Genomic DNA, 18,882 nt, shown 5'->3' with positions numbered 1-18,882 from the left:
AGGAGTTTTCTTTTCAAATATTTTTTTCTTTTAATATCAGTTTTACTTTCTTTTTCTGGAAGAGAAAGTAGATGTTTGTTAAAGTTTCAGAATACATTATACATATTTCTTAAATTCTCTTTCATACTATTCTATATATCTGTGCTGCACTCTTTATGAATTACTCACAGATATCTTCCAATTTGCCAATTCTTTTTTTGACTATGTCCATTCCAGAATTTATTTTTGACTATGTTTTTGTTTTTTGGGAATTCTAATTGATTTTTTTCTCATAGCCACTCTTATATTCCATTTCTACTTAATTTCTTGCACATTGTACAAATGTTATTTCTTACTTTGTCTCTTCACGGATCCCAGCTTGCTTATTTTGAGGTCATTTTGAAATTGCTGTGTTGTTTCCATGTCATCTTAAGTGACTTCATTGACTAGGTTTTTATCTTTTTATTTTTTTGGTGCCTTTTTATATTATTCTCTCATGTCTTGGAATTTTGGTTTTCAGGCTCAAGTTGAGTGAGAGGGATTTCTTTAATTCTCTCTCTGTCATTGCTAGCCTCGCCCAACCAGACCTAGAGTTAAAATGTTGGCACTGCATCCTCCCCATCCTCAGCCCAGAATCTCTGATAATGGGGATATCACGAATCTAGTTGCTAAGTCGAAGAACAGTCTGACACAGATTCTGACTGTGAAGTTGTGGCTGCTTATTCTGGCCTCCCTAAGAAATGGCTCTGGGGAAGGGGAGGTATTAGTTATCCAACTTCCTGTTATCTTACCCTCAGGTTTCAATAAGTAAACCTGGCACTGGCTATTACTGCCTGTGGGGCAAGCGTGGCATCCCAGTTATCTCGCAGTTATAGGGAATTGCTCCCCTCTCATTTCAAAAACCAGATGGTGCACTGCACTTTGTATTTATGCTCTATCTCTGGTCTGTTTATCATGTTTTCAAGTATCACTTTCCTTTTATATTATCTCTTTTAAAATTTACCTATTTTTGTTATATATTGGAAACCAAGACAAAGAGCTCAAACCATATTCTTGCAATGCTATCTTGACAAGAGTTCTCTAAACCATGGGCTTTGTAATCAGAAAACCTGGGTTCAAATTCTGACTCACTTATGAACTATGCATTATCTTAGGCAAAACCTAAAAGCCTCAATTTCCCATGAAAAATTTTGATAGTAATGCCTAATTTTGATAGTAGAGCTTCAGTGTAGCTCTTGGAGAACTGTATTGAATAGGATGATATGTATAAAGGGGTCATCCATGTACCTAACATGCTAAGTGTGCAAATTCTGGGGGTGGGAGGGGAACGACCAAACCCAAAAGTACGTACTTCCAATTATGTAATGAATAAATAGCAATTGGAGTATCAAATAGATTTGTATTCTGAATCAATGTAAAACTATCATTTTTATATCCAAAGCAGACTTCTAAAGATGAATGTCAAATTGCATGCATTTCCATAGGTGGATCAAAGTTCTGCTATACTATCCATGTACCTTAGTGAGCATAAGTGAACATAATTTGGAGAATCTCAATAAAATAGGAAGCATTTTTCGATATGATCCTTTAGGCATAGTTATTCTAAATCCATGTCACTTAAGAAGAATAGAAGAGTAGAGATAAATGACATGAGAACATACTTTTGTCTTAATAATAATATATTAATATCTCACCCAGGGATGGGTTTCTGAAATAGTGAAAAAAAGGGGATAAGGGGATCTTTCGTAAGTGTTCCAGATAGTCTTGTTTTATAGCTTTGTGGATAATTTGTATTGGTATCTTCTAAAAACATCTGTTTAGTAGTCCAGGATTTAAATTTACAGCATCAGCAGAAGGTATATTTGACTAGGTGGGAAATGAGATTCAGAAAATAAAATGTTTTAAAAGGAAGAAAGATGAGGATGAAGATGAAGAAGGAGGAGTAGTTCCTTGTGTTATCTTAGAGTTTGAAATATAAAGACAAGTTTCTAAAAAACTGTCTTAGTCCATTTTCTGTTGTTATAACAGAATACCACAGACTGGGTAAGTTATAAACAATAGAAGTTTATTTGGTTCATGGTTCTGGAGGCTGGGAAGTCCAAGAGTGTGGCATCAGTGAAAGGTGGAAGCAAGCTCATGAGACAGACAACCCACTTTTATGATAACTAATCCAATAACAACAGTTATCCATTCAAGAGGTGACCCAATCACCTCTTATTATGTCCCACCTCTACATACTGTTACACCAGCAATTAAGTTTTCAACATATGAACTTTGTGGGACTTATTCAAACCATAGCAGAAGCTATTGTCAATATGTCCTTGGGTAAAAACATTTATGAAATAAATATATATATATATTTTTCTTACCACTGGGTTTCCTTCCACCAGGTTCATGTCTGTTTGTAGAAGCATCTTCTGCTCATTCCTTAAATATTCATGAGCTTCAGAGCTCCTTTCTGGGCTGCCTTTTTTTTGTCTATTTTCCTCTCTCCTTTGTTCATTTCAGTCATCACCATGATTTCAGATACCATTATAAGCCTATCCCTAGCTAATTTCTTGCTCCCAAACTTTAAATTAGTATATCCAATTAGCCACAAGGACTTTATGTTCAATATGTTCAAATTTGAATCATCATCTCCCTGCTAGAAATCTTTTCCATTTCTCTCCATTTTCCACCTGGTTCCCTCAAAACAGACAAGACATGAACATTGCCTTCTCTCTTTATGTCTCTACACATTTAAGCTTTATGAAATATTTATTTATTTCTAACCATATCTATTTCTAATCATTTCTCTAATCACATGTACACATTTTTCACCATCTGACTAACATTGTGGTGAACCACTTATGAGTTGTATCACTTGAGGACAAGGAAGCTGGGGTGTGTACCCAAAACTACTGTCTTTGATTACTCCTGTGGCCATTAACTCTAGAATTCCAGCCCACCTCAAGGCAGTTCTAGCATGTTCTTGGCTACATAGTATCCTCAAGCCGAGAGTAACAGGTGCTTGTAGTAAAACACCCTTAATGTGTAAGGAAAATGTGAATGTCAAGGGTACATGAGAACACCAAGAGAATCGGCATTGTACATTTAAGTGACATTTAAGTTGTTTCCAGGTGTTTGCTATTTCAAACAATATTGCAAAGAACACAATTCTATATGTCCCCTTGTGAACATGTATCAAATTTTTCTTAGGGTCTATATCCAAAAGTTGGAATTTATCTGTTGTGAGATATTTGTGGTCTCAATTTTACTGCTCTCCAAATTGCTCTTTAAAATAGTGAAATTGAGCTCCTAAAATGCTGTACAAATTTCTACTTCTATTAGCAATTACTAGAGTACTATTTTGTCCACATCCTTTCCAATTTTTAATATTGCCCAATGTTTTAAATTTTATTTAGTGGGTAAAATGATATTTTAAAGTCTTTAAATTTTGCATATTTTTGATTCCTACTGAACACAGAAAAGATTTCTAATGAATCTCTGAAACTATATGAACAATGGGTACCTTATAGCTATATAGAGAATGCAATACCCTCATTTTTTAATGTGAATACATCTTTATTTATTAAAGTGCCCTTTTCAGTTAATTGCTTCCTTCTACCTTCGCCAATTTTTTCTTAGGTTGTTTATCTTTTTCTTATTGATTTTTTGGCATTTGTTATTTATTCTGGGTGTTGATATTTTGTCTGTTATATATGTCTCAAATAATTTCTCCCAGACTGTCTCTAGTTTTAAAACTTTTGTTATGTTTTCCTTATATTGAAGGTTTTTAAATATTAAATTATTTTTTAATATATAACATTCATAATGTTGAAATCACACAAAGAAATCTATTGAGTGAAAAGTCTCCACACCATCCTTATTTTCCATCCTTTCCATTCCCTCACCATAGGTACCTTCCCCAGAGTTTCTTTTTTTGCTATAAAGCAAATAAAAACACACATTTTACCCTGTCCTCCAATTAAATACAGTGTTTCAAACCCTGCTCTTGTCATGTATTGTACTATGGAGATATTTCAGGATGTATAAGGAACTGTGCTATATACTACAAGGGATCAAAATATGAACATGATACACAGCCTATCCTCTAACACTTAGTCTATCATACAATGTGGAGAGGGTTATAAAACACTCTGGGAATTCAGAGGGGATATACTTCTTTCCAACTGAAAGAATTAATATTCTTCAGAACAGTTGAGAATTGTGCATCAAGGAGACATAGTTTATTCTTATACCTATTTTTTAATCCCCCATCTTAAATACTAAGTTTTCTGTGGCTGACAGTTTAGCAAATTTGTAATTGAAGAAAATATATATTAAAGGCCTGCTACATATCAGGCATTGTGACAGGTATTAAGGATGTAAAAGTGAACTTGGCGGATCATGCCTGATTTCGTGGGAGATAAAGGTTGAGAGTTAAGCAGCAATGAAGATACAGTGGATACAATGCGATAGTTGAAGGGCATCGTAGGAGGTACAGCATATTGACAGGGTGCCGAGCTTGCAGGCAGCGGTATGTTATGTTTAAGGAGTGGAGACAGTCAAGTGAGGGTAGGGAATGTTCCAGGCTAAAGAAAGAGCATGTGAAATCCTATGAAGTTGAGAGTATGGTGAGTTTGAGAAACAGCAAAAAGTTCAATTTGGGTGGAGCACCAAGAGCTAAGAGTGGCAAATGCTTGAGAAAAACACGTAGAGATAACATTTGTACCCCCATTTTTTAGTTTTGAAATTAAAAAAAAGAAGAACAGAAAGGTATTTTCACTATATTATTTTCATACTGAAGAGATTTTAAGCCAATATAAAGTTAAATGGAGCATATAAATACAGATGTATGCATACTAGAAAATTAAATATGCCTAATAATGTTATTAAAAATGAATACAGTTAACAATAGAGTATCATACATTTCAAAATTGTAAGAGAGTAAATTTCTAATGTTCTCACCACAAAAAGGTTAGGTATCTGAAGTGATGAATATGTTCACTAGCTTGATTTAATTATTTTTCATTGTATTCATAAATCATAACATGACTTTTTAACCCACAAATTTATACAATTATGAATTGTCAATTTACAATAAAAGATAAAATTAAAAAAAAAATACTGGCTCCCTCCTGAAAGGTCAGGCTTTGACTCTATTCTAAGGACATCAGAGATGCATTTAAAGAGTTTAGTAAGGTTAACAAAGGGCTAGATATTGCCTTTATCTAGTTAGAAAAATATCCTGGGACATAATTGGTAGTTAAACCATGACAATATGTGCTATTTCTCAAGAAATGTATTAATCTAGTTAACTGTAGTTACTTAGGGGGTTCAAAAATAGGTTTCAGTATTATTATAAACTACTGATGTTTATATGCAATATTTTTGTACACAAACACACACATATATATTCTTCACTAAATTCTCAAACAGGTCATTGATTAAAAAATTCAAATATCACTAGATTAAATTAAGCAAAACTGAGAAAGTCAATGTTTAAGGAATTTCAGAAAAATAACAGAGAGAATCATGGAAGCCAAGTATATGAAAGGTTTAGTAGGGATAAGGAAAAAAATCCAAAATTAAGTCCCTTAAATAAAACAGTAGTTTATTTCTCCATATTACAAGCCAGTCTGTTCTGTGCTAATGGGGCCATTCTGCTTGTCAAGGTAATTCAGGAATCCAGGTTCCTTCCATCTGATAGCTTCTACCATCTATAATGTGTTGTCTTTTGGGCTGGGGACATCACTGAGTTCACACATGAAGAGAAAAAGAGGCAAATTTTGAGAGGACATCCTGTCTTTAAGTTGAAAACAGCCTAGAAATTACACACAACATTTACATTCTACTCATCTAAATTTAGTCACATAGTCACAACTGGATGCAAGAGAAGTTGGGAGATGTACTTTCTATTTGGGGAGCCATGTGATTAGGAAGAGGGAGAATGAATTTTAGGCAAACAACCAGCAGTTGTCACACCACCTAATTTAACTTTTGACTTATTACATAAGTCAAAAAACATTGAATGATTAGATAAGTTTATACTTCCATTTAACAAATGTTTATAGAGTTACTGCTATATTTAGTCATTATTCTAAGTGATGGGGATACAGATTTTTTTTTAAAAAAATCTACTACCAAGTTGTTTATATTCTAGAAATGAGAGGTAAGTGCTAAACAAATTACCAAATAAATATGTGATATATTAGGAAATAAAAGTACCAAGAAGATAAATAAGTTTAAAGAATAGAGATTCTGTTTTCAGGTAGAATTGTTGAAGAAGGACTATTAAGTTAAAAACTGAAAAGGATCCTTTGATGGACACAATATTGAGATCTCTCTCTTTGAGAGTGAATTTTCAGTTGCAATACAAGCCTAGAATATTGGTTGAAATAGAATCAGGAGAGTTTTTAATTGGAAGGAGGTTCAGAGTCAAAGTCAAAGGAGTGTTATTTTTTTAATAAGTTTGTGGCCCATGATTATAACTTAAAGAATAAATACGTGCAGAGATGAGGTTGTTGAGATATTCCTGCTGGAAGGAAGGAAGAATGATGGCCATAGCTGTAGATGGTTCATATGTGATGACTTCATTACTCCCTGAATAAAAAGTCAGCAAAACTAATGAGAGTGAGGGTTGTATGAGCTGGGTCAGGTTCTTGATGAGACTTATAAAGGTATGGAGTTATTGTGGGAAATATCTAGCAAATATGAGAAGCCCAAGTCTAGGAGGGAAGAAATTTGCCATGGGGGTAGAACCTGTGCTGGGTTTTTTCTGGTGTGTGTAGGGGAACCGTACCTGTGCAGGGTAAGAGAAAGTGATAATGAGAGCACTTTAGGCCATGAATATAATGTCCACTCTAGATAGCAAAATAAATAGCGTTTCAGAAGAGGACTGAGTAGGGAACCACATGTCCCATTTCTAAGTGAATTTGTAAAGTGACTGAGAAATGTGTTCCACATTACATTTTTCATATATTTTTTTATTTAATATTTGAAATTCCAAATTTTTAATTTACTTGACATTCTTGTTTTTGTTGTCTGGGGTTGTTGTGTAAGATTGTACATTCACTGTCACAGTTGTATAGTTGGAAAGATAAGTTATAAAAAATGTTAAGGAACTAAAACCTTCAGTGAATCCCTGTTTCATTCTGCCATTTGTTTTATTCCTAACACCTGCCAGTTCCTAGTGGACTTATTGGTTTTATGTCATGCAATAACTAGGGAAATGGGTATTTCTGAAAAAACAAACATCCAGTGTAGAAGCTATTTATGATATAACTCATTTAGCCTCACATGCATCATCTTTTATATTCCATTCAGACATATATATTATATCATAGAGCAGCAAGTCCTTCTTGGCATATTTTTCTTGATAACTTGATTCTAATTTTTTTATCCTTTATGTCTGGATATTTGCATATTCCCACCTCCACATCTATCTTTTTATCAGGAATGACATTGGATATAGAGAGACTATGGCCAGAACTGAGAGGATTTTTGCCCTTTGACGGAAATACCTTGGCATTATGACAATTCTTATTCTTTTAAGCATTTTAGCTTTTATCTCTTTATATAAGTATTCATGGTTTCCGTTAATTTGCTAATTCTTGTATTACTTCAAAACATATCTAGACCTTTTGAGGTTTTGTTGCTGTTGTTATTTGTTTCCAAGCAAGCCCATTCTCTATCATATTTATTTTTCTATGGGACACTATTTATTATTTATTAGTTTGTCTTTCCTCTAGGGACACAAATGAGTCTCTGTTATTTCATTCTGGCCTTTCAGTTGGCTTCTCTTATCTTTGTTTGGCTTTTTTTACCTTTCTTTCTGGAAGGTGTAGCTGGTTTCTGCATTCACATCATAATTTGTTACTTTGAAGCAAAAGTCCTGTTTGCCTTCAGCTCTCTGGACAATCTTTCCCTACTGTATTGCCATTTCTTGGTGCTTTTAAATTCTCTTACACTATTCTGCACTGTTGACACAGTCCTACTCGCAGCAGAAATTTCACTCTATTTTCTATAAAATATCTCTCTCAACAAAGAAGAGGTAAACATTTTAAATCTTAAAATGGAATATGGTATTCTTTGACATCAGTCTTTTCTATGTTAAGTTTTGAGATCTTATAGCCACTGATAATTGACTTTCTTATTTTTCTCATCTTCTCAATCAATATTTTCTTGTCAGTCAGATGTAAATTAGCAAGATTAGATTTCATATGTTCTTGAAGAGAGGATATCACAAAACAATTTAGCAAGATTTTTACAATCAATATTCATTTGTACTATTCACACACTAGAAATTACATAGGGTAAAATGTAACAGGAATATGGCCCAAATCATCTAGGTTTAGAGCATTTTAATCAACATTTAGAATTCTTTTCTTCTGTGACTAGAAAAAAACGATCAATGCTTACTAAATTTTATTAACCTTTTAATCACTGCTATGCCATTAGCAAATAAATTTAATTATTTATTGGGTGATCTGAAATAACCAGTTATAAAAAGGAATTCAGGAAAGCAACATTGATAGTATGTATACACTTATACGCACAAAAAGATTAATAAATATAGTTAGATATATAATAGATATGTGTATATATAAATATGTATATAATACATTATGGATGCTATTAATGTATTCCATATTTCATGTACTTAAGTTACTGAAATACTTTAAATTAAATCAAGACAAAATGAATTCTGTGGTATGAAAATTCCAGGATGTACTATTAAAAAAAAAGGAACCAGAATGTGTATTCCTTGAAACTCTTATTTTTAAAGTCATTAATGAATCATGTAATTTCAAAATAATAATCTTTTTAATAAAATTTGGGTGGATTAACTTTAATTCTTTTAAAGCTAGTGGAACCAATTTTTTAATGTATGGAAAATTTTTCATTCTTCATAAATTTGGGAGCTTCTAATCATTCCCTGGCACTTGCTAGACACAGGGAGACACAGATAACTAAAATGGTTGTATCTTTTCAGTCCATTTTATTTTGCAGAATGTGTGACAATTGTTTTTAATTATACTATATCCCATTTCTTCTTAATTTTTTCAAATAATGACTGTCAATCTAGATAAACTTTTTTTGAGATTGGCCTGTGTTTATGTTTTAATTTGTTTTAAGAGGGGGGGTGCTTCATGTTGCCTATCAGCAATCCAGAACTTGTTATATCCCTAGTCACTTTCTAGCCACTCCGGCGGGTACTTTGGATCTAGAGAGAATTATCTGACATAACTCCTGCTCACCAGCAGTGGAGTGGCATTAGGGAGAATTAACTAAGAGAGCTTCTTTAGTCCGTTATAGAAAAAGGCAGAATATAAATTGACTCATTCAAAGTATAAATTGTTAGCAAATGAATATTATAGAAGTACAAAACAATGCAAGAACATTCTGGATTGATTGATAATAAGCAATGTATTTAATATGTGAGAGCAATGTATATGTAAGAGCAAAACACCTGCATGCCCTTGAGTGACAGGGAGAATTGGAACATATGGCTAGGCGTTTCAAAGTCTAGCCAAATGGATTTAGTGGTAACTCAGAAAATCTGGAGGCTGATTCCATACAGAGGTAACAAATCCCAAGAGAGTGATAGTGTTCAAATGGAGAAACTGTTACATCTAAGAAGCAGCATGGGGGTGGGCTCAGCATTGGAGAAAAGACGAGATGACCATGTCAGTCAATGTGGGATCATTCCAGCCAAGCCATCCAAAATTAAGAACAGGAAAAAACAGAAGTAAGATTTAGTTTAAGGGACAGGATTGGAGGGAACTTATGTGTCCCCTGTTATGCATAAAGTGTGGGCCAGGGACCTTCCAGTTCATAGACATTTTTGCCAAAGTGGTAAAAATTCTATTATGGAAAATTTAACTCTAGGAAAATATAATTTTCAAATGCATAGATATAAATTTATCTATTCTAGGAGAAGATGGGCATAGAAATTCTAGGAAACGAAGAGAGTAATAGAATGGGGTGGGGGGGCTCACCTTCAAATGGTGTGTACTGAGAGAGATGAGAGTGTTGATTTGGGGGCGGTGTTTGCTCCTATTTCTGAATACTCTGCTAAGAGTGATAGCTGACAATTTCCTATCTTAACCAGTTCAAGGGGCAAGGGCTACTGGCCTAGTGGCTCACTGGCTCTAATTGTATCTAGGGAAGGAAAAAGGCAGTTGGGAGGATGAGGTAGTTTGGAACAGTGAGGAGGGCCTATTATAAGAACAAAAACAGATGAGTAACAGCTGTAGTTGTAGTACAGGTACTGAGGGTGTGTTCATCTGACACAGGATAACCTGTGATGGAGTTTGATTTGGAACTAAGATGGAGGAATGCAGAGATGTGAAAAGAAAATTTCTAAAGAAGATAAAATGTATTGGTCTTCTATTGAGAATGGCCAGAAGGGTTGCATAACTCTGAGAAACAGAGAAGTCAGGAAAGAAGCTGGTGATGTAGAAATGAGATGAGCTTAGTTTGGAAAATAATACACTTGTGAGGAGTAGTAAGAAAGCCAAGAGGCAAGTCCTTCAGGCAGTCGGAAACAATGATGGAAAGAGGTCAAACCTGGATATTGTTGTTTAAATAAGCATGACTTGGCTGGGCACCAGTGGCTCATACTTGTAATCCTAGCACTCTGGGAGGCTGAGGAGGGAGGATTGCTTGAGGCAAGAAGTTTGAGGCTGGCCTGAGCAAGAGCAAGACTTTGTCTCTATAAAAAAAAAAAATAGAAAAATTAGCCAGGTGTTGTGCACTTGTAGTCCCAGCTACTCGGAGGCTGAGACAGGAGGATCGCTTGAGCCCAGGAATTTGAGGCTACAGTGAGGCCACTGCACTCTGACCTGGGCAACAGAGCAAGACCCTGTCTCAAATAAATAAATAAGCATGACTAAAATATATAGATTGCACTAGTTTTTATATACCATGAAAAAAAAAACTCATTTCATGTTCTTTTAAACTGCAGTACTCTCTAAAGCAGTAACTCATAGAGCCATCAAAACCAAAGTAAAGCATGCTGATATCTTCTGGTAAGCTACCTTTCACAATTCAATTAAATAGACATTGTACCAGCTAGATTTTCTAAAGTACTCATCTCAAAAGCAACAATGTGCAGTAGGATCACATTTGCCTGAGACACTGAGCATAAAAACAGGGAAGAAAAGAAATGCATTAGTATGTGCAGGGCTTAAACTGAAATATAATTAATTCAATACAGCAAACGTACGTTAGCCTCAATTATGTTTGTTCTCAAACCATACTGATGGCAGTTGTTAATGTAGTTTTATGAAATTTAATTAAAAATTAGATAAGCTGATAAAGGATCAATACAGAAAACAGGGCCATTATTTCTTTGAAAACTGAGCTTATTGCTTTGACAAGCCTTGATAAAAGTAAGTTCCTAAAAAATATTTCTATTGAACCAAGTATGGACAAGATAAATGTAAAAGTCTACAAAAATTATAAAAATTTAGAAGATATCTGTACTAAAATTTTTCCTCTAGTGACTTTAAATTCTTAATCCATTCTAAAGTATATTAAACTTAAAATTATTGTTTTATTATTCTCCACTGTAATAATTGGCTGACCACTCAGCAGACTTGCTGTGTTATAAGAATACATTAGCTGATGTAACAGATAAAACTCCAGCTTCTTAGACGTTTAGGGTTTATTCAGATTAAAATCCAATGCAATATGCCTTGGGTAACTTTCTATTCATTGTTTCAAGGACTCAGGTTCATTCCATCTTGCAGCTCCACCAACACCAACTCACACAGTCTCGAAGAGTAAGTTCTCACATGGGAGGATTTTATGATCTGAACATGGAGTAGACTCATCCCATTCTGCTTTTCAGAACTCAGACACATGGCCGTACCTTGCTTGAGTGAATCTGGGAAATGTCATCTATCTGTGTTTCTCATTAGAGCCACAAGCACTTGTTCATATCACACACACTGTATGTATGATACTTTCTGTTTTATGTACAAAGCTCTGAGCTAGGCCCTGTAGAGGGTACGTCTATAACTGAGACACACTTTCTGCCTTCAGAAGTCTTAGATAGTAGTTAGGGAGCAGAACTTTTCATAAGCAAATGTTAATACAAGGCTAGATTTATTAGTTTCTATAACGGAAGGATAAAGAATATCTTACAAAGGAGGGACTTTCTGGAAGAGGCAGTATTTGAGCAGAGGTTGAAGCACAGGCAGGGACTAACCACCAGCGAAGATGGAGGATACAGCACGAAAAGTAACATGACAACAAGAGGCTACAAAATGGCCGGAGATTAGAGTCTATGATAGGTGCAGAGATAAAGATGTCTAAACGATATTTTGGGACCACCACATGACAGGCCTTAAGCACCCTATTGATAGTTCAGGAGTCATTTCCACATCTGTAGCATGTAAATGAGAAAGAAAACAGTTTTCAGAACAAGTAGAATGGAAAGAAATTAGGAATGGGAGTAGCGGGTAGCTACGTGAACTAATGCAATGGGAATGGAAATGAGAGAACAGTTGGGCAAAACATTTGAAAGAGTCGATTTCAAAAGACGTTGAGATTGATTGTGTTGGTACGTAATCCAGAGATTTTGTATTTCACTGACAGAGTGTTCTCAATTGTTAATCCTTGGGAATTATTTGATGAGTTCCAAAGGGTACTGATAGTTAACAGTTGATCTCATTAACTAAGGGACTGTTAAAATCTGCCCAGGCAGATACTTTTTCTGGGTTTGAACATGATGTCTCTGGAAGTCTTGAATTTGAGGAGAAGTACAGCAGAAATATCTTCCATTATAGCCACAAATGACCACATTTTGAAAAACAGTTTTTGAACAAGAAATAACACAAGATAGACCATCATCCCCCCTTTTTAAAAGCTCTAATTAGAAATCCTTCTTGTCTTTAAATGTTTTCCCTTGACCAAAATCTTATTGCTCTAATCCTCATTTGATACTCTCTTCTAGACTTACTGTCAGTGTATAGATATACTTGAAATCATGCATAAAGGTAAATAAATTTCAGAAGGTCTGAAGGTATCATGAGTCCTTTTAATTCTGCCAGACTTCAGTGAAGGAAAGGGTGGTAATGAAACACTTCCTAAGTGACACATGTGAGTCTTTTCTGCACATTCACGAATACTGTATTCATTACCGAAAAGGCACTTCCTGGAATAGGGGTTTGAGGGCCACTTTTCCCCTTTTTATGATGCAGGGGAAGTATTTAAATGTTTAAAGAGTAATAGACTCTTGTGCTCCCATTAGACCTTCTAGCAACAACGTACCAGATGTAAAACATAAAATAGTGTTGATGTAGAATATTTGAAGCCTGGTGTCCAGGTGTTTTGCCCTAAGAATATTTTCCATTAGCAACTGAGAATGTAGTCCTCCAAAAAGATAGCCTAACTCTTGTCAAGGTCAAAAGAAAAGATCGTCATCAATTGCCTCAGAGAAGAGGTAACAAAGTTTGGATGACAACCATGGCACTACAATTAACATGTAACTTTTATTTTTTTTTTTTTTTTTTATTTTTTTTTTTTTTGTTGAGACAGAGTCTCACTTTGTTGCCCAGACTAGAGTGAGTGCCGTGGCGTCAGCTTAGCTCACAGCAACCTCAGACTCCTCGGCTTAAGCGATCCTACTGCCTCAGCCTCCCGAGTAGCTGGGACTACAGGCATGCGCCACTATGCCCGGCTAATTTTTTCTATATAGATTTTTAGTTGTCCATATAATGTCTTTCCATTTTTAGTAGAGACGGGGTCTCGCTCAGGCTGGTCTCGAACTCCTGACCTTGAGCAATCCACCCGCCTCGGCCTCCCAGAGTGCTAGGATTACAGGCGTGAGCCACCGCGCCCGGCCAACATGTAACTTTTAGATTGATAATTTACTTTATTCCAACTTTCAGAAAAAATGTCGTAATTCCATTTAGCATATTATATGTTATGTTTAATTGTGAAGTTTAGACTGCCAATTGGAAATGTAGTAATGTAGCAGAATTTAAATATAAGTGCGTTAATTATAATAAAAATTTCATCTGATCGTATGGTTTCAAATGGATTTCAGTTATAATGGGTATTATTTTTATATTCATGAAATATTTTGATTGAAGGTGTAACTTTCCTTTTAATATTAGATAAATTCCCAAAAGATTAAGAAGAGGACAGGGCATACTAAAGGTGTCTGGGATATATGTTTATTATTTCTTCTTCATTGACGATATTGAGAGAGTGAGAAGAATTTTGATAAAGTAAGTGGAAAAAGGACTGATTAGTTATCAGAAGATAGGGGTTTTAACTTAGCTTCCTCTCTTATTAGGCCATGAAACGTCTAAATTTTTAGTTTTTATCCATGATAATCATTCTATCCACCTCATAGAGTTATTTTGGAGACCGAATTATTATGTGTTTCAGTATACAGAGAAAGTTTATAAAATTGGAGCCTGGGAAACATAGACTCTGTCTCTAAGAAAAAATTTAAAAATTAGCAGGCATGGTGGTGCATGCCTGTAGTCCCAGCTACTCTTGAGATTAAGCCCAGGAGTTGGAGGCTGCAATGAGCTATGATCAGGCCACTGCAATCTAGCCTGGGTGACAGAGCAAAACACGGTCTCAAAAAAAAAAAAAAAAAAAATTGATTCTTTTCTGAGGTTGTTCCAGTATTTCAGTATTTTTGTCCCACAGTGACCCAACTCTACTTACATCATTCTCGTGGCCTATTGTGTCTTTCTGATCACTCATAGCTATGAAAAGGAATCTTTGTCCTCAGCCTACCAGTCACTGCTTTTACCACCTGGGAGAATGACACAGTTTCTGCGTTTCAGTAAAGTAAAATATTAGGGCAGTGACAGGCATTAAAAAAAAAAAAAAAAGAGCATAGATTTTACCTTATAATTGGTTACTACCATAGGATTTTTTTTCCACATTGCAATTGTTATTGTATCTCACCACTTTACGTAAAATTATCTGTTTATGTTCTTCAAATCTCTTGGTATTTGATTTTGATATTTTTCAAATTTACCTCATGTACTGGAATATGTGATTTGAAGATTAGGCTAAAAATGTGCAATAATCAAGTCTTCTTGTCAAAATTTGCTAGTTTGTTTAATTTAAATAAACCACAGCAAAATAAATTTTTTATTTTTTTTGGTAGAATAAAGATTAATTCCCACTGATTTTTAAATAGTGTGCAATTGGAGGGAAAATTTTTTTGTTTGTTTTGGTGTGCTTCATCACCATTTCTCCTACTCCACAGGACAGTACAGAAGAACTAAATATTTATGATACATGACTTTTTAAAATAAGGCAGCTAAAGTAAAAATCAATAGAAAATAAGGAGTAAAAACAACTTTTAAAACTGTGTGTATAACTGGGTAAGTCTTCCAATGAGGTACATTGAGTAGTTACAGGGATTTGATATGTAAAATGGGGCAAATTTTATATAGGCATGATTTGAGCAGGCTAAAATGTTTATGATTAATATAAAACATTTCTCAATTAAAAGTTATAGGCACACATCAAAATAAGAATATGTAAACTTTGTCAGGTTCTTGAAAATCATAAGGGATATGGTGAATCATCAGTGACAAATATTAATTAGGATCTGTAGATGTGCATGTGTTTGGTTTGTTTTCCCATCCTTTTCAACACCTTTAAGTGGTAGGATATATTTTCTTATTCTTTTACAAAAGCAGGATTTTTATTCACCTGCACTTTTCTTCTTCCCCCAAGGAGGAGGCCTAAAGTTTCCTAATGAATATAGAAAGGAGTAAACATTTTAGCTACTCTTTGGTAACTTTTCCCTGGCTTGTCAAAAGCAATATTATTGCCATCATTCAGTAATGGTAACAATAATGGTGATGCTTCACAGATAAGAACAAGCTCATTATTCATGGGAAATTTACAAGTGATTGTTGACTCTCCCAGATTGCTAATAACAAAGCAAAATTAATTTTTGGTCCTGCAGATTTAAGGTAATTGTTCACAGCTTTAGTAAATATCAGGAAGAGGATGAACTGAATGGCAGGAAATATAACCTACGTGAAATTTGTTCAATTATGGAGAAAAAGTTCCAACGGAAACGGTGGAAATACCGGCACTTGGAATAAGTGAAACCCAGCTAGACAAAGTACTAAACACAATCAGTAAGGATTTAATATTGCCCTAAAAGAATGCTTCCCATATCACTGATAATTATTTAACGAGGCAAATCAAGAGGTATGGGAAATTGGAGATATCTTTCAGTAAATGAAATTAGTTTCATCTAAGCAGGATTTGGCTGCTTGTGAACATGTAGCAGATTCTGTAATACCTATAAGCTTCCCTCATTACTTTAGCAATGAGGGTTAGCAGAAATTCAGCAAATACTTACTCGTTAGTTAAATTAAATTATAAATATGTATATACTGCAACCTTAAGTTATGTTAGAAAAGGACATTTGACTTAGTGGAATACATTAATCATAGTGTAAAGCCTTAAATAGATCTGATGACTTAAAATACAGTATATAGACATATCTTTAAGTCAGCCAAAATTCAGAAGAACATGGCAGATTAGAAACGATGGGATGATAATTTAGATTTGATTATGGCAAGATTAACTAAGCAGCTGCTGAGATTGAATAATGATATGTGAGTTTCTCATCACCCTGTAACGGGTTTCTACTAATACAGATTAAAAATGTCTGGATGAACTATAATTATCTCTGTAGCTTGGGCATAATATAATTAGCTTTTGCCAGTGCAAAATATTTTATTAAGTGGAAAATTATTTTTTAAAAGTTATAGAAGTAGCCACAAGGACAAATCAACTAAGGACAGAAACATTGGCACTTCATAATAGCAATGTGCAAAAAAAAAAAAAATATTAATACTTAACTCTTTTTTTTAATACTTATCTCTTTTTGTTATATAGAGTTTTCAAAATTCAAAGTCTTGTTTATGTGACAGACACATGAAAGATGGTTTCAATTATGCTGACCCTCTTGCTGGAGTTTGTACACCAGGTGTCCATACCGCAAAATGAAAAATGCAATCTTTGTCCGCCTTACATAAATACAGTACTGAGATCAGCTTGTCTTTTAAGTGCTTGATTGCTATTTAATTACTAAGAATTTCTCTTTAAACCGAGCAACCCAACAACAACAAAAAACAATACAGAACTCATTTCACAGCTTCGTTATCCATCCTACCACATGAAAAGAATGTGGTCTATCTGATTACTTTATATAACCAGGTTTATTAAGTCATTTATATATCCATTATATAATTTATAAACACTACCCTAAAATATCTAATGAAAATATTTCCGTTAATCAATAAAAGCTAATTAAAACTATGAATGCAAGGTATTCATTTCCATCCTGGTAGCATTTTTATATAAGAATTTTAAAGCAACTGTGATGTGATAGAGTGTTAAAGCTAAAGTGAAAAAAATGGGAATTCACATTTCAGCTCTAAAGTGTTCCAGCTGGCTAAGTTTCTTACGCTTTCTGAGCCCCCATTTATCCACCAGTAAAATGAGGCTAGTAATTCCTACCCCAGTGGGCTGCTGAGAGAATTAAATGAGATAATGTATGTGAACAATCATCTTAGAATATGTTTATTGAATCTGACTTTAGAAAATAATTCCCAAGAAATGTTTCAAGGTAAGTTTTCTCTCCTTCATCTCAAAGGAGAGAATATGAAGTAGATTAAATGACATTTTTGAAAGATGTTTCAGACTTGGAACTATCTTTTATTTATAAAATTGTGAATTTATCTTTAGTTACAGAGTAATTGTTTCCTCCTCTTCTAATCTCTTTTAAGTGAATTATTTAGCCCTCTATTACTGAAAGGTGGTGAATAATTTTTAATATTTATTTCACACTTCTTGAAGTATTTCCTCAATGATTTTATTTTCTTAAGCCCTTTTTGGAATATTTAAAATTCCTTTCTCTTTCACACCTAATATTTTTGCCTTCATTTAATTAATCATCTTATACTAGCCTGGCAGCTGGGCCTGTTTTGCAGCTACTTGCAGCAGTCCCAGGTACTATAATTTAGTCTTCAATAAGTTCCTTGCTCGTACTTTCTGTAAATAAAGACTGGCTTAGGTATGTAGGTGATTAAAAGGGCCCAGATATTTATATTACTAGGTCTTTTTCTTTGCTCTGTGTTATTTAACGTAAGGCAGAATATGACCCTACTTCTTAGCAAATAGTCAGGATCCTCATTCTGCATTCACCATTAATCTCCTCCTATCCCTCTATGGAAAATACATCCTTAAGATAGTGGTTGAAAAAATGTATGATCCAAATGGTAGCATAACTTTTGTCTTTAAAACATCCTACCATAATCCTCTTTACCATTTAATTTCCATTTGGAGGTTATAGCATTATAGACATAACACTAATATTTGTTTTTCATCATTCCACATTTATTTGGCACACTCCATGATAAGGATATGTTAAATAAGGTGATAAAAAGGAAAAGAAGGCCCATATCCTACAAGGGAGTATTTTTTTTTTTTTTATTTTTTTTTATTTATTTTTTTTTTATTTAATTTTACAGAATCAAAGAGTCTAACAGTATATCTTGTTAGATACAGTATGTCCTCATAATGTATACATTATTTCTTGTACAATGATATGAAATAATATGGGAAATATTCATGATAAATTATTAAGTGAACAGTGCAAGTTAAAAACAATAGTTTCATATTTTTTTCCCCACCCCCCCTTTCCCGAGTCAGCACCTTCAAGTGTTACCACTCCCCAAACGGTGCGCAATGCACTCATTGTGTAGGCATACCCCCATCCCCTCCCCCAGCCCCCACCTCAGTCTGATGTCCAATTGGTGTCGTTTCCAGATTTGTATTTAGGTGATGATCAAGGAAACCAATTTTCTGGTGAGTACATGTGATGCTTGTTTTTCCATTCTTGGGATACTT

Source organism: Eulemur rufifrons, chromosome 7, assembly GCF_041146395.1.
Source record: "Eulemur rufifrons isolate Redbay chromosome 7, OSU_ERuf_1, whole genome shotgun sequence".
NCBI classification, from domain to species: Eukaryota; Metazoa; Chordata; class Mammalia; order Primates; family Lemuridae; genus Eulemur; species Eulemur rufifrons.
Note: the sequence above shows the minus strand (reverse complement) of the source record.